A 14627-nucleotide genomic window follows, 5' to 3' on the forward strand; every position below is an offset into this window, starting at 1 on the left:
GGAGGGGTTGATGGGAGGGAGGGTGCGGGGTTGTTTCTGCATCAGGACCAGAATTCACAGAGAACTCAACTCGTTTCGTCTGGAAGGAAAAAAAAAATGTTGTGCCTCCCTTTTCTTCCTGTTTCGTGTCTTTTTCTTCTTTTTTTGTTTCTTCTTTTTCTCTGGTCTCTGTTGATCTCTCTCTCTCTCTCTGTTTTTCTCTCTCTCTATCTCTATCTCTCTCTCTCGCGCCTTGTTAGAATAAAACTGTGCCCTTTTGCATGACTGTTATAAGCTCTGTATACAAAGACAACGATGTTATAAGTGCCACACAGGCCGGGCTGATCTGCGCTCAGGCTCTTTCTGTTCTACCTTTCGTGGTCGGTCACACACACACCTCCCAGTCACACGGTGCTTTTCGTCCGGTTTCTTTTTCTTTGTCTCTTTTTTTTTTTTTTGCTTCTGCGTTCTTCTACTTTATTCTACTACTACTACTACTACTATTACAACTTCTTCTTATTCTTCTTTCAATCTCCTCCTGGTTTTTTTTTTTGCCAAACCTCCCATGTGCATGCATCAGCTCCGACGTCTTGTTGTGGTTGCAAAATAGGAGAATAACCATATATCTGTATTTATACCAGTTTATCACAAGAAAACACAAAAAAACATGTTGTTTGTTCCTGAACCTGAGGAGAATGGGATCCAGGCACGAAGCTGAAATGATAAAATGAACCAGAACGTTTAAAAAAAACACAAAAAACCATCATGTTCTCCATTCAGTCCTTTGTAACTTTTGTTTTCCTTTTGCTTTAATTGCACTTTTTCACACTGATGACAGTCGGCAGCAGTCGACTGCAACAATGACTTTAAAAAAAGAAAGAAAGAACGTTTTTTAAAATAAAAAATAAAACAATCCAGAACTGCAGCAGAAATCAAGTCGACCGTGTGTGTGTGTGTTCACCTCTCGTCGTCAGTAACTGCTGATCAAAGACTGTTGAATTTGAAGATTTTATTTAAAGTGGAAAAAGTTTCTAAATGTGGATTTGGACGTGTTTTGTGGAGTCGTTTCATTATTGTGTTTACAGAGTCGGAGCAGAAACTCACGACACTAAAAAGCTTCTCAGAGTTGATTTAAGTCCAAATCTACCTGAGTGGATTCGTCCAAGTTCAACGACTCTGCCGGCACTTAAAGTTAGAAACGACTGATTTGAGTCTAAAACGAGATGATTTCTTCTTTTTCATTCTTTCTTTCCGATGTGATCTGTGACTAAAGCATTGGGACGAGCTGTAGACGACCTGCTGACCTGAGATCTGTCGCTTTACTATTTTATTTTAATGTCTGTGAATTTCTTGAGATGTTTTCTGAAAATAACTTTGTAATCTGGTCGTAGTTCATAAATGAGAGACAACAACAAATGGATTAGTTCAGTTTCAAATAACACATAAATTGTTAGTTGTTCCAGTGCTGAAATGTTTTTATTCCAACTTAACAGAACAAAAATATTATTATAAAGATGTTAACAGCAACTAATCATTATCCAACTAATCAATGTTGATTGGTTTTTCATCTATAAGGCAGAACTTGCAAAAAGCAGCATCTGTAAAGTTTTCTCTATTTTCCATATAGTTAGTGTGAAATTACAAAGTCATTTTCAGGAAACGTTCAAGAGAATAAAACAAAAATCAATTCTAACCTGGAAAAAAACCCAGATATTTTTGGCCTTTATAACAAAAACAGATTTTGTTTGTCACGTCCACTGAGTTCAGACTCATTTGACGACATCTACAAACAAAACTTTTTTTTTTTGTTGCACTCACAGATTTCACGTGCACAGACATGAGGTAAAGACCCGTCTGTCCCAGTGCCCCCCCTCCCCCTCCTCACACCTCCTCACACCTACTCACCTGTCCGTCACACACTTCTTATTAAATGCACTTGCTTCTACAGTAGTTAGGATGGGACTTGTAATCCGAGGTGCCTGCCGGGACTTGACTTGCCTGTAGATAGTCTTTTTCTTTTTGTTTTTCTTTCGTTTTTTTTATTTTATTTTGGGGGTGGGGGTGGGAGTTAGGGGGGGAAGTTCAGTGAGAAACATTAAAGGGCACTGGAAAACCTTTACTGGTATTAGTTGTATTACAAAAAAAAAAGAAAAAGAAAAAAGCTTCTGCTGAGTTCTTTGTGCGACCTGTCGTCTGTTTGTGCCTTTTTTGATAGTCTTGATATCCAAGATTTGATGTGCAGCTTTTGTTTAGTCGGGACTCCGTTGTAATCGCAGCAGTATACGCTCTTAAAAATGAACACAATCAAGTCTGGGGTTGGGTGGGAGTGGGTTTATGGGTGGGTGGTTATCCTTATCTTTCAGTTATGTAAATTTTTTGAAGAGATTTGTTGCCACAGCTGTGTGATTTGTAACTGTATTGAAAAAAGATGAAAAGCAAACATTTATATTTTTTTGCATTACCCTTTTTTTTTTTTCCTTGAGCCTTTTTTTTTTTTTGATGTTTCTGTGCAGATATTTTTATTGTAAAATGAATGTCATGTTTCTATCAGACACTAATCTTGTTTGAGTTGTCTTCAGTGGAACTACTTCACTCTGTATGTTTTTGATCAGTATAAACCTTTAATTGTGTAGTTAACATTTCTTAAAGAGAAAAAAAACAAAACAATGACAAACAAACAACAAACAAGAAGAAGATCCTTAGTTGTGTTTTAAAGGTTTCTGTTTGACCTGCCATAAGAAATCCTTTTGAATTGATCAGTCAGTTTTATTTTTGCTGTTGTGTGAAGGATTTGACTTGAACGAAGCATTTCTTTGCTGTTATTATTAAAGACTGACTGCCACTTTGAAAAATCTGTTTTTTGTTTTTGTTTTTTTGCAACTCTGCCAAGACATTTAAATAGACGTTCATTAAAAAACACTGTACCTTCATTAACATCTCTGTGAAGTGTCTTTGTGAACAGAGTTTAATTATAGACAGTATAAAGGTAGATGTTTGTGTTAAAGCCCCATACAGTATAAAGGTAGATGTTTATATTAAAGCTCCGTACAGTATAAAGGTAGATGTCCATGTAGTGTGATTATAAAGCAGCTCTAGGTTCTATATTAATACTGTGAAAGTATCAAAGCCTCAGTCCACAGAGAAATGCACACAGCCTGTATTCAGAAACTGAGCCTTAAAACCAGCCGTCAGGACTTCCTGTCACTTTGTGATGTCACAACAAAGCAGTCAGCCAAAGCCCCGCCCACCACCATCTGGACCAACCAATCTGTTGTTACTAGAGCTGCAGAGAGAAGCTGAGAGAGAAGATGTAAAACTAAACTGAGATGGTTTTTGGTTCTTAAAACCACAAATATATCTTCTCATGTATTGACCCTTCAAAATAAGAGAGAGAAAATGGAAAATATGAACCTCTAACAGCTGTTGATCTGTCATCACAGAACTGGAAAAACAAAACTTGAGTTTTTCTATACATTTCAAATTAATCTACAACACTACAATGTGCAAAAAGTGAAGAAGCCTGAATATTTCGACCATTTTGTACATTTCTAGATACTTACTACTACTTACTACTTACTTGTGTTTATGCAACTTAACTATTTAAACTATTTTTTTCTATTGCACCACATTAAAATGAATTCATGCAGGCCTGCAAATATTTCATCAAATAAAATGATGTGCACACTGTCAGATTAGAGATGTGCAGAGTGAGTTTACAATATAGGCTAGCCTACTAATTAGAATAATTAAATTGTAGCTTGTCCTCAAAATACATATATATATATATTAGTACTTTTACATTGTGGTGTTGCTTCTTTAAAGGATCTAAGTACTTCTTCACCACCATCCTCAAACTATGCAATAACCTTTTGTAACTTTTTGGACAAATTACTTTTACTTTAAAGATTTTAAAGGACTCTGCAAAGCAGGATTGATGTAGTGAAACCAGAAAATCTAAATTACATCACATCACACAACCAATAAAGACTGAAAAATGTAACTCTTGGTGTTTTTGTAACTGCTCTGTGCCACTGTGTCCAACAGGGGGCGCTGTTGTATCAGCTGATAACACCTACTGCAGTCCAGTCTGAGGTCTGATTCATAAAAGACAGTCATTCACTAAAGTGTGGCCTGCAGGACGTAATGAGGTTAAAAATAATTTCTTCCCATTTGCATGAAACAAAAGCTGAAGAGTAATGGACATTGAACTACTCACGGCCACTTCAATGACCATTAACGTTTCATTTTTAAAGGGAACGCATGAGGATAAATCTGCATTTATGAACCTGCTGAATTAAATAACATTAATACCAGTGGTGGGGAAATTACCATCAAGTACTTTAATACATTTTTATGGTACTTTAACATTTCTATTATGTCATTTAATGTTTCTACTTCATGTCTCAGAGTGAAATAATCAACTTTTTACTCCATTCATCTCACAAATACAAGTTACTTTTCTCATATGTTAATGATATTATAAAATATGATGCACTGCTGAAAATTAAGCCAGTGCTTTCCAACAATTTTTTGACTTGTGAGGCGTTCAGGTGCCCAAGACAAAGATGTGTACATCAGAACTGTTCATAAGTAGTAAGTAGTTAGCATCTTGTTAACTGCTGGATTCACTAGCACAATAAAACGCTTCTTCCACATTAATGCATTAGTGTTAATGATCTAATGTGTCATACAAATTTAATACAATGCAGACTTATATTGATTCTGCACATACACTTGTATCTGTTTGTATACATTATATATTTGTTTTGTTTTTGTTTTTTTTTATTTCTCCCTGTCCCTTATACTTTATTTTGATTTAATTGTTTGTTTTTTTCTGTTTCATCAGAATATTTTATGTTATAAACTCTCTGTAAAATTACAAATTGCAACAATCAAAAGATAATAAAAAAAAAATCCGTATATAATAGTTTTTTTTTTTTAAATAATATAATGTAATATGTTTAAAACCAGGTGTTAATAGATAAGACACAACCACAGTAAATCACATCTGTAATGATCTATCAGCTGTATTGATTTTCCGGTTTGTTTACTTCCTCTGCTTCGACCACGTGCTTGCAATGCGGCCGCGCATGCGCGCCAGCTGCTCTTGGCACGCGTCTGTGTCGGTGGCGCGCACAGTCAAAAACAACCCCCCCCCCCCCCCCCCCCGGTCACGGGAGCGCGCAGTCCCGAGTCCGTGCCTCGGGTCTGATTGGCTGCGCTCCTCCAGCCCACCCTCTCTGGCTGCTGATTGGTCCGACGGACACTCGGCTTCTCGCTGATTGGACGCTATTTGTAGAACCGGCTGTGTAGCTAGGCTGCTGCTGCCTTCACGTACTCCTGTTAAAATCGGATTTCAGAGTTTTTGTAGATGAAGAGACGTGGTTTTAAGATCGAAAACATATCAGTTGAACATTTTCACGTTAGAGATCGGAAAATATGTGCAAAACCCAAAGGCTGAACAGTGGAAACTTTAAAAAAGACCGTGATTATTCACTCGAAGTAAAGCAAACAAATAGTTTTAACAGTTCCTCACATGGCCTCCATGATTTCTAGACAATGGTTACCATCGAGTCTGGACTAAACCGTACAAGTAGCCTATATTATTTATATTAAGAAAAAGAAAAACGTCCACAAAAAACTGAGCACGGGTTTTTAGTCTTTATATCTGCTCCATATTTGATGTTTCCTCATCACCAACAAAAGGACAAAGAAAGAACAAGAGTCTGCTTTTTTTTAATTAAGTTACATAGGCTACAAGATGGTTTCATAATTGCCAGCATGTTGTCGTCTGTTTATTTCTGAGTCTGACTCCTCAGGGTTGAACTTGTTAAGACATGTCCCACGTTATTTCTTTTTTTTTTTTCCTTCAGCGCTCAAATCCTCCTCGACTTCCGTGTGTCCCACGGTACGTAAATGCAGCACCGATAGACCAAATAAAACACCGCTTTTCTCCTCCACTTTTCCAGACCCGATAGTTTCACGTGGAAACCCAGTTGTGCGCCGTGCAGCAGCAGCAACACTAACACCAAACAAACACACACACACACACTCAGTCAGTCCAGCAGCAGCAGCAGCAGTAGGGGTGACAGCGGAGAGAAACAAGCCGCAGCAGCAGCAGCAGCGTCGGCCAAGCTCACAGCTCCAAGCTCCGGTGTCCTGGATGTTTTTGTGCATTATTCAAAGCGCGCTGCGCATCACCGACCGGAGCTAATTAGGATTTGGGTATAAATAAAGGCCGCAGCAGACGGGGACAGCTCGGCCTGAAGCTGCAGACGAGGAGGAAGAGGAGCTGCTCCGACATGCACACCCGACTCTGACCCACCGACGGCGGGTCTCTTCTGGAGGAACAACCCGAGCCGGAGATCTCTAAACACGGTTTAACTACAACAACAGCAACCACAGCAGCGTCGGTCCATGAACGCATCGCAGCAGCAGCAGATCCACCGCGGAGGACACATTATTTGTGCGGCTGGAGACTTTTTTTTAGTGGCCATCGACTCGACCTATGGGACCGTGAAGGTGTCTCTACTACTACTACTACTACTTTATTTCTTTTTTAATTTTATTTATTTATTTTTATTTTTACTTTACCGTCTACGCGCCTGCATCTCCAGCGGATACGGGTTCGTCATCGGGTTGTTTTGGTTTCCACACGGGGGGAAGGCGAAGTGTTCCTGGGGTGAGTGTGGCTGGAGGTGGAGGACACACACATACACACATGTTGGGGTCTGAATACTCACTTTAATAATAACAACACACACTCATCTCAATGTGACATGCTTTGTAGTGAGTTTACAGCCTTTATTTTGTCACTTTTAAAGCATTTTGTTGCTGTTCCCCGCTGCACCATGGGAATTAGAGTTTCTTTATCCTTTATTTATCCCAGGATTATTGTATTTTGGTTCTGCAAATGTGCATGCAACAATAATAACACAACCAACTGAACTGTTAAATGCATGAAAAACTCCCACTTATTGAATATGCTGTGCTGTGCAGCCAGTGGAAAGTTAAAGCGTGGTGGTGGTGGTGGTGGTGACACTTTATGTAACTGTCTGTCTGTATGGGCCTGCTGTAATAATCTTCTTACATTCATTAGCCTATATAGCGTTACAACAACATCTCTGTCTGTCTGTCTGTCTTTGATGAAACACGCGTTGTGCAATTTGATCTTCGTGTTGCATTCAAGCGCAAACGGATAAAAAAAAAAACCAAAAACAATAGCAGTGGCTCAGATGAGGATGATTTGTCCCATCTCCTCCTTTACAATCATCATCATCCTCCTCCTCCTCTGTGCGTCCGTCCGTTTGGCCGCAGATCTCGGTCAGTTTTTTTGTCGGTGATGGTGAAGAGGAGGAGGAGGAGGAGGGGAGGAGGAGAGAGAGAGGGGAGGAGGAGGGGGGGCTTAAAATGCCACGTGAACAGGGGACGACAAAAACACAGTGAAAGGATGGATTTCATAACGCTTATGTTTACATGCATCCTCCTCCTCCTCCTCCTCCTCCTCCTCTCGTGGTGGTGAAGCAACAACACATTTCCAGCAGGGTTTCGAGGTATTGCAGCTGCCGAGTTGTCAACAAAGGCAGTGAATAGTAATAATAATAATAATAATAATAATAATGATAATAATAGTAATAATCTATATAAAATAATCAATAAAAACACAACTACAACAACAGATGAATTGTTGCTGTAGTCTTCAGGCTGACGCGCGTCCTCAACGTCAGGACAACAAGGGCAGGCTGTTGTTTGGGTGGTAGGTACCAGATTCTGTGTTGTGTTGTGTTGAATGTTTTAGCCTTTTTATACATTTATATCTTATTATTTATTATTATTATTATTATTATTCATCATCATCATCATTCATGGCATCATGTTAACAGATGTGGGTCTGTCCGGTTGATGCAGTCAGTGCTGCTGACACATAAACAGTGCAGCAGGAGGAAGAGGAGGAGGAAGAGGAGGAGGTGGGAAGAGGCGATCAGGCTTCTGTTTTGATCGTAATAATAATAATAATAATTCAATGTCAGTTTAGTTTTGTCTGAAGGCTCCAGAAATACTCCAGAAATCCATTGATCTATTTCTGAAATGAACTGATGATCAGGGTGTGTATGTGTGTGTGTGTCTCTCTTTGTGTGTGTGTGTGTGTGTGTGTGTGTGTGTGTGTGTGTGAGTGAGTCTCTCTCTTTGTGTGTGTATGTGTGTGTGTTTTGGCGCAAAACCTGTGTGATTGTTTTTCATCCTGAAATAATCCCTTAATGTTCCTCCTCTGTGTCCGTGATGACTTTTAATTGACCTTTCTGCTGTTTATTCCCCTGTAACATCAAACCAACCGCTTTATTTGTTTGATATAAACACGTGAGGAATTTTTATTTTCTTATATTATCTGGATTTACCCCCCGCGAATGTCCTTTTTAATCAACCCACAGACCAATTAATCAGGATATTAATCATATATGAGTTCATAATTTGAGTGAAAAATCAGCTGAAAACCAAACGTGACTCACACAGGGAGGAGCTGCAGGTGGAAAAATAAACTTGACAAAGGGAAAACAACGTGTTTGGAAAGGACAAAAAAAAGATTTTTGTTCTCATCTTGTATTTATTTACACATCCGGGTATGTGCGCGCTCCCGCCTTCCCTCAGTGGCGCGTTCACGTCGCCAGGGAAATAAGCTGCTTCGGCGACAACAAAACAATAACTTGCAGAAGACCCTCGTCCTTATGAAAACAGGATATTCTACATTATTTGTTACCTGTAGTTAATTATCCTCAACTTTGTCAAAGCTAGCTCACACACAAAGACACTTCAGATGTGCTGCTGCACTACTGTGAGGCGTTTAAGGAACATCAGACATATTTGACCTCAATTTAAAAATGTCTTTAATGCCAAAGTCAACAACCTGAAACCTCAAGGAAAAAAAAAAAAAAAAAACTCAAAGGATCTTTTATATACAGGTGGCACACAAAAGCAGCGCTGTCATGACTTCCATCCAAACTGAACAACCAAGTAGGAGCCAATGGAGATGATTTACATTAAGAATAACTTTACTATTTTAAGTTAACATGACTTTTATTGATTACATGTTATTGATTTTCCATCCTTAAAAAGTAGAGCATCTATTTCAGATCATCATTTGATTTCCATTAAACTGTTTGGTCTAAAACTTCACAACATTGTGTCAGTGAGCAAAGATGGTGTCATTAGCCTAAATGTTTTGTTTTGTTTTGTTTAACCAGCAACCAAAACCCAAAATATTCAGTTGAACCTATAATGCCAAACCAAGATACCAACAGTAAAGCCTCTGATTTGATTATGTAAATCCATCAAGTATAGGCTACTTTGACTTTTTGCTTGTGAATTAGCCTACTTTTAATGATTGATCGATGATCGGTGATCAAAAGAATTACATTGAGGAGAAATTAACCAGTTGTGGGGAGACAAAGAAAGAACAGAACTACATTATGAAGCTTCAACTGAATGAAAGCAACATAAAAAACATTTTTATTTTCACCTGAGGACCAAAAATAAACCTGGTTTCCATCTTTCCCACGGGAGCCTGAAGGCAGCGCAGCCGCCGATTGGCCGCGCGCGCCGTCGCTCAAAGCTGCGTTTCCCTCCCACGTGGTGACGTTTTCGTACCAAAGTAACCAGGCCAGTCCATTACGCACACAAAAGACACAACAAAAGCCCGTGTTGGGGAAAAATGAGATCCGTCAGCACCCAAAGGACACAACAATAAGTTCCCATCTGGCAGCAGCACCCATGGACCAGAACCTGGGACGACGACAATCATTCATTTTAACTTAAAAACCACAAAACAAAAAAAAGAAAAGAAAAAGAAAACATCTCTCTCGTGCTACGGCAAGCTGTTTTTTTCCTCCAAGCTGCTTCTGATCCAGGTGGTGAGTAGCTATAACACAGCAGCAGACAGTGCAATGTTTACCTCCAAAACAAAGAAACAGTTAACACACACGACATAATAATTATAATAATGATAATAAAGAAAGAAAGCTCTGGTTGTCTGGTGTCGTGTTGCGTTCACTGACTGCCTGACTGCATGAGGCGCAACGACACTGTTGCATTTGAGCTGGCGTCGTTCGTTGCTCTTTGTTGGGGGGGATAAACACATTTTTTAGAAAGAGGAGGTGGAGGGAAATGAGGAAGCAGCGATGTTGCAAAGGGCTCAAATGTCAAGATTAACTTGTTTAGTTTGTAGAAAATCATGTTTGAACGCATGTTATGTCGTAAATGTGCAGTTTTTTTTGGAGCGGAGTCTTTGTCTTTGGACTCTGTTGTTGCTGCTGCTGCTTCTTCCTGTTCAGACGCACAGTCTTTGTTTTCACTTTGCTCACTTTGAGTGTCAGCTGTTCCTGCTGGGTTCAACCTGTCCACTCCAACCTGCTGCTGTTGTGTTGTTTTTATATGTTTATTGCACCTCTAAACAACAATAGTATTTATGTGTAAACTGAACCTGGTGCAGGTGAAGAGGAGGAGGAGGAGGAGGAGGAGGAGGAGGAGGAGGAGGAGGAAGAAGAAGGCTGGAGACAAAAGAGACACGAGCTCAGCTGGCAGGAAACGCTCCTGTGTTGTTTTTGAAGTGTTTTTTTTTGTTGTTGTAATGGGGGAAAAAAAAATGAAATGGGGAAAATGCAAAGTAGCATCTTAAAAAGTGGGAAACAAAAACCCCACGCGCTGTCAGACACTTTGAAGTCAGCACGAGGGACCAAAACAAACACAGAAACACACAACAAACCAACCAATAGTTTCACTTCACACATGGTGCAGACTTCATGTCTGCTTCTGCTTCTCCTTATTTGGCGACAACCTATACGACTCTCTATGGACGCACTGCACAAAGCTGATTGATGATGATGATGATGATGCTGAGGTGTGACACACTTATAATCAAGTGTGTGATTATAATCAAGCACACACAAACACAAACAAACACACACGTGCCACCGAGGTTAAACTGGGCTAATTCATGGAGGGGGATTTTGTCCTTTTCATACCGGGATTATAGCTCAGGCACCTGTGCAGATTATACAACAGTATGTATGTAAATATGGCTCCTTCCCACCTTTTTCCCAGCAGTGTTTTAGTCTTTGTGTGTTGGTGTGTTGGTGTGTGTGTGTGTGTTTGCAGAGCAGCCATGCTCAGCGTCACGTCACGGCTGCTTCCTGTTGAGTTGCGGAAGCTCCTTTGTTTTCTCGTCTGGCTGCTGGCTTCTGTCTCGGCGCTGCTCTTCCTGTTGCAGCAGCAGCAGCAGCAGCAGCAGCAGCAGCAGCAGCAGCAGCAGCAGCAGCAGCAGCAGCAGCAGCAGCACGTTGTTGAGCTCCACTGGAAACTTCCAGAGTAGAGCTGCTGCTGTTGCTGCTGCTGCTGCTGCTGCTGCTGCTGCTGCTGAAGCTCAAACCTCGTTTTCATTGTTGTTTTCACTCTCTGGGATGCAGGGTTATTGTTTTGTTTTGTGTTGAACCTGTGTTTTGTTTTGTCTTTGTCGGGCCTGTGAGCTGCAGTAGATGTTGTATTTAAATGCAAAAAGTTGTTTTTTCCTTCATTTTAATGCCTGGTTGTGGATCAGTAGAAGAAGCTGTAACACTGACAGTGACTGTCATGTGTTGTCAGTCACTAACTCTTTCAAAAAGATCAAGATCAGGGGCTGGGAATCAATTTGATTCTGATTTTTGGGCTACGATTCGATTCGAAATCGAGTTTCGATTCAAAACGATTTGATTCATAATGATTTCTGCTTCAGTCTATCGGTGTGCAAAGGATCCTCATGATCTACTCCAGTCTGCTTTGCAAGACAGAATGACTAAAGTGTCTTTTTCCACATTTATTGAGTTTTAAACATTTATCCATGCTTGGATGGAATTGTTGAAACTGTTGCATAAAAGCAATATCACTTATTAAAGTGCCTCTTTATTTAAAAAAAAAATAGTTCAGTTAAACATGCTGCCTTTCAAATTCTAAGGAAATGGATTTTCCTTAGAATTTGTTTCATTTTTTTTATTTTTAAAAATCGATCTTGGGACATTTTATATCGATTCTGAATCGTATTAAATGAGAATTACGATTCTTATGTGAATCGATTTTTTGGCACGCCCCTAATATTTATGGCTGAGAGTCAATGTGAAGCAGAATAAACAAACCCTGAATCCTCTTGTATGTTGTTGTTGTTCGCTTTGGAGAAGAAGCTCCAGTCAAGTGTGTGTGTGTGTTGGAAGTAAATATAAGCAGTGTTTGAAGCCAACAGCACCACCTATATGTAGTCCAGTCAACAGCAGAGGAGCCGTGAGTCACAGTCAAAGTCCCGCCTCTCGGTGTTTGACTGACAGGTGATTGGGAGAGAACAATGCAGACATTGAAAGTTGCTCACACACACTTCACTTAAGTAAAAGCAGCAGCAGCAACACTGCAATGCAGCCTGTGAGGTGCACAGACAGTAATGATTTTCCTTAATTGAATCGCTCTGTTCAAATGTAAAACGGCGAAACCGGTAGGCTACAGATTTCATTAATCTGCTGCTTGTGGGAAAACACCAACTCTGTAATCGAGCAACAGGGAGACATTAGTGGGAAAAGTGTTTTAAAAGTTTTACAGCCTCAAAAGCTTTATCTATTATAAAGAGTTTTAACGTTTCACTCTTTTTTTTATTAGTTTTTTTTAGAAGTTAGTGAGTCATAGTCAGATTATGCCAACAAGCATCTGATTTTATTCACTATCTTACTGATGCAGTGTCTTGCAGCTAGCGTTTTATGAAGTGTAATTCAAAATCTTTAAGGTTTTATATTGTTATTTAACAGCATTTATCCAGTTTCAGGGCAGATTTGTCGACCGTACGCCGTGTTATGTCTTTTACTGTGAGCTACAAACATGTCAGACATCACAACTGGGAGGTAATGGGGTGTAAATCTTTAGTAATATAGCTTATATCTAAGAAGAACTACTGTATGTGTGGTGCCTTATAACTTAATGATGCTTATTAAAGATGCATGAGCCACATTTTAAATGCTGCTTGAAGAGGGAGGGAGGGAGCTATTTTTATTTTTTTTCTAACTTTTTTAAAAACAGTTTTTGAACAGCAATGGCTCTGGCCACAAGGACAATGGTTAATCTCAAACCTGTGTAACCATAGCAACACAAACAGAGGCGGATCATCAAGTCCTAATTATGGGCGATTAAACAACGTCTGACTAAAATAGCGTACATTTGGCCACCGTAAGCCGGTTCTTACGTCAGAAAAATCACAAGGTGAACTTAATATAGCAATGTTTTTTTTGTTTTTTTTAATTCAACTTTTAATTTCTAAGAGGATTAATGTGCTGCTGTTTTTGTGTTTTTTTATTTTTTAAATTACATAATCTCACTTTCCAGCGGCCTCTGAGTGCTGATGTCGCTCTGTGTCTGCACTGCAGGGTGATAATCAAGTGTTTGCTAATGCAGCCATCCACACACAATACCAACAACTTCCCAAGGCCTCGATATGTCAGTGTTTTAAAATGTTTGCTCCATGCGGCAAAGAAGTCAACTAATAATGCAGCTTTGTCGAAATCGTTAAAAGCATCCGTACAGGGAAGTGTCATTTAAAATACTGAACAGACGCCTCTGTTGCCTTAAGACGTCATTGTCCACTGAGATAAGATGCTACCAACTGTTACCTCAGTGCACTGGACTTTTTTAATAACGATAATTCAATAGATAATATGAATAAAAGGGTCATAAAATGGGCAGCATGGAGACCATGGCAACTATGGAAAAAAACAGAGATGGGTGATATAAAACATAACTGGTTCTTTGTAATGATTCAGATTGAGATTCAGTTTAATATTAGTCATTTTCATGCATTTGCATACATAAAAACCAGATAATGTTTCGCTTAAAAGTAAAAAACGGGAGAATAAATAGGATACAAGGCAAGATTTACTTAAATTAGTTAATAAAATATCATAAATAAATAAATATGATGAGAATCTATGCCTTTTTTAAAGTGCATATATTTCTGAACTGCAATAAAAATGGCAGTAAAAAGTGCTTCACAGAGTCATTTCAGTTGCAGTCGATGTGAAATGAGGATTAGATTTGCATGTTCATCATAAATAGTTAAGGTGGCATTCAAATTCTTAACACGTCAAAGGCCGTATATAATAACAGTGGGAGCGTGAATAGGTCCCTTCATTGTGGGGATGTCTGGCATAGTTTTGTTAATACACCTGCAGAGGTGTTTTTGTCAATCGGCGAGTGCCTGTAAAAGGTCACACAGTCATTGTGTCTTGGCTGCATTGTCTCATCGGCTATTCTAGTCCGTCCTGTGTTGTGTATGAACGGAGCTGGTATGCATTTGTTTCTGTGGAGCTGATTCTCTCAGAGCGTGTGCCTGTTTGGTGATGCTTTTTTTTTTTTTATCTCTCGCTGTATGAGGTTGTTTTTAGGGTTTGTGCTGTTTCCAGTTTTTGTTTGTTTATGACTTTAAAGAGGAACTATGCAGGATTTGTCGCTTAACCAAGATACATTTTTTACCTTAATGAAACAGCTTTGGAGTAAGTGTGATAGTTTAATAAATGGTTTAAAGCAGTAAGCAAGTAAGCGGAATGTTTGTGTTAATATAAGTCTTAAATAGTTGTATCTTCCGACAGCAATCA

General features: G+C 39.3%; 1 protein-coding gene across 1 annotated transcript in view; it reads left to right on the top strand.

The window, feature by feature from the left end:
• The first annotated feature begins 6248 nt into the window (after positions 1-6248).
• Positions 6249-14627, top strand: part of LOC310991631 (protein yippee-like 1) — a 41717-nt gene continuing 33338 nt past the window's right edge. Inside the window, exon 1 of the mRNA XM_083979439.1 lies at positions 6249-6661. The gene's annotated coding sequence lies outside the window, so the exon portion shown is untranslated. The remainder of the gene's footprint in view (positions 6662-14627) is intronic.

The sequence above is a fragment of the Trachurus trachurus genome (assembly GCF_905171665.1).
Source record: "Trachurus trachurus genome assembly, chromosome: 9".
Classification (NCBI taxonomy): domain Eukaryota; kingdom Metazoa; phylum Chordata; class Actinopteri; order Carangiformes; family Carangidae; genus Trachurus; species Trachurus trachurus.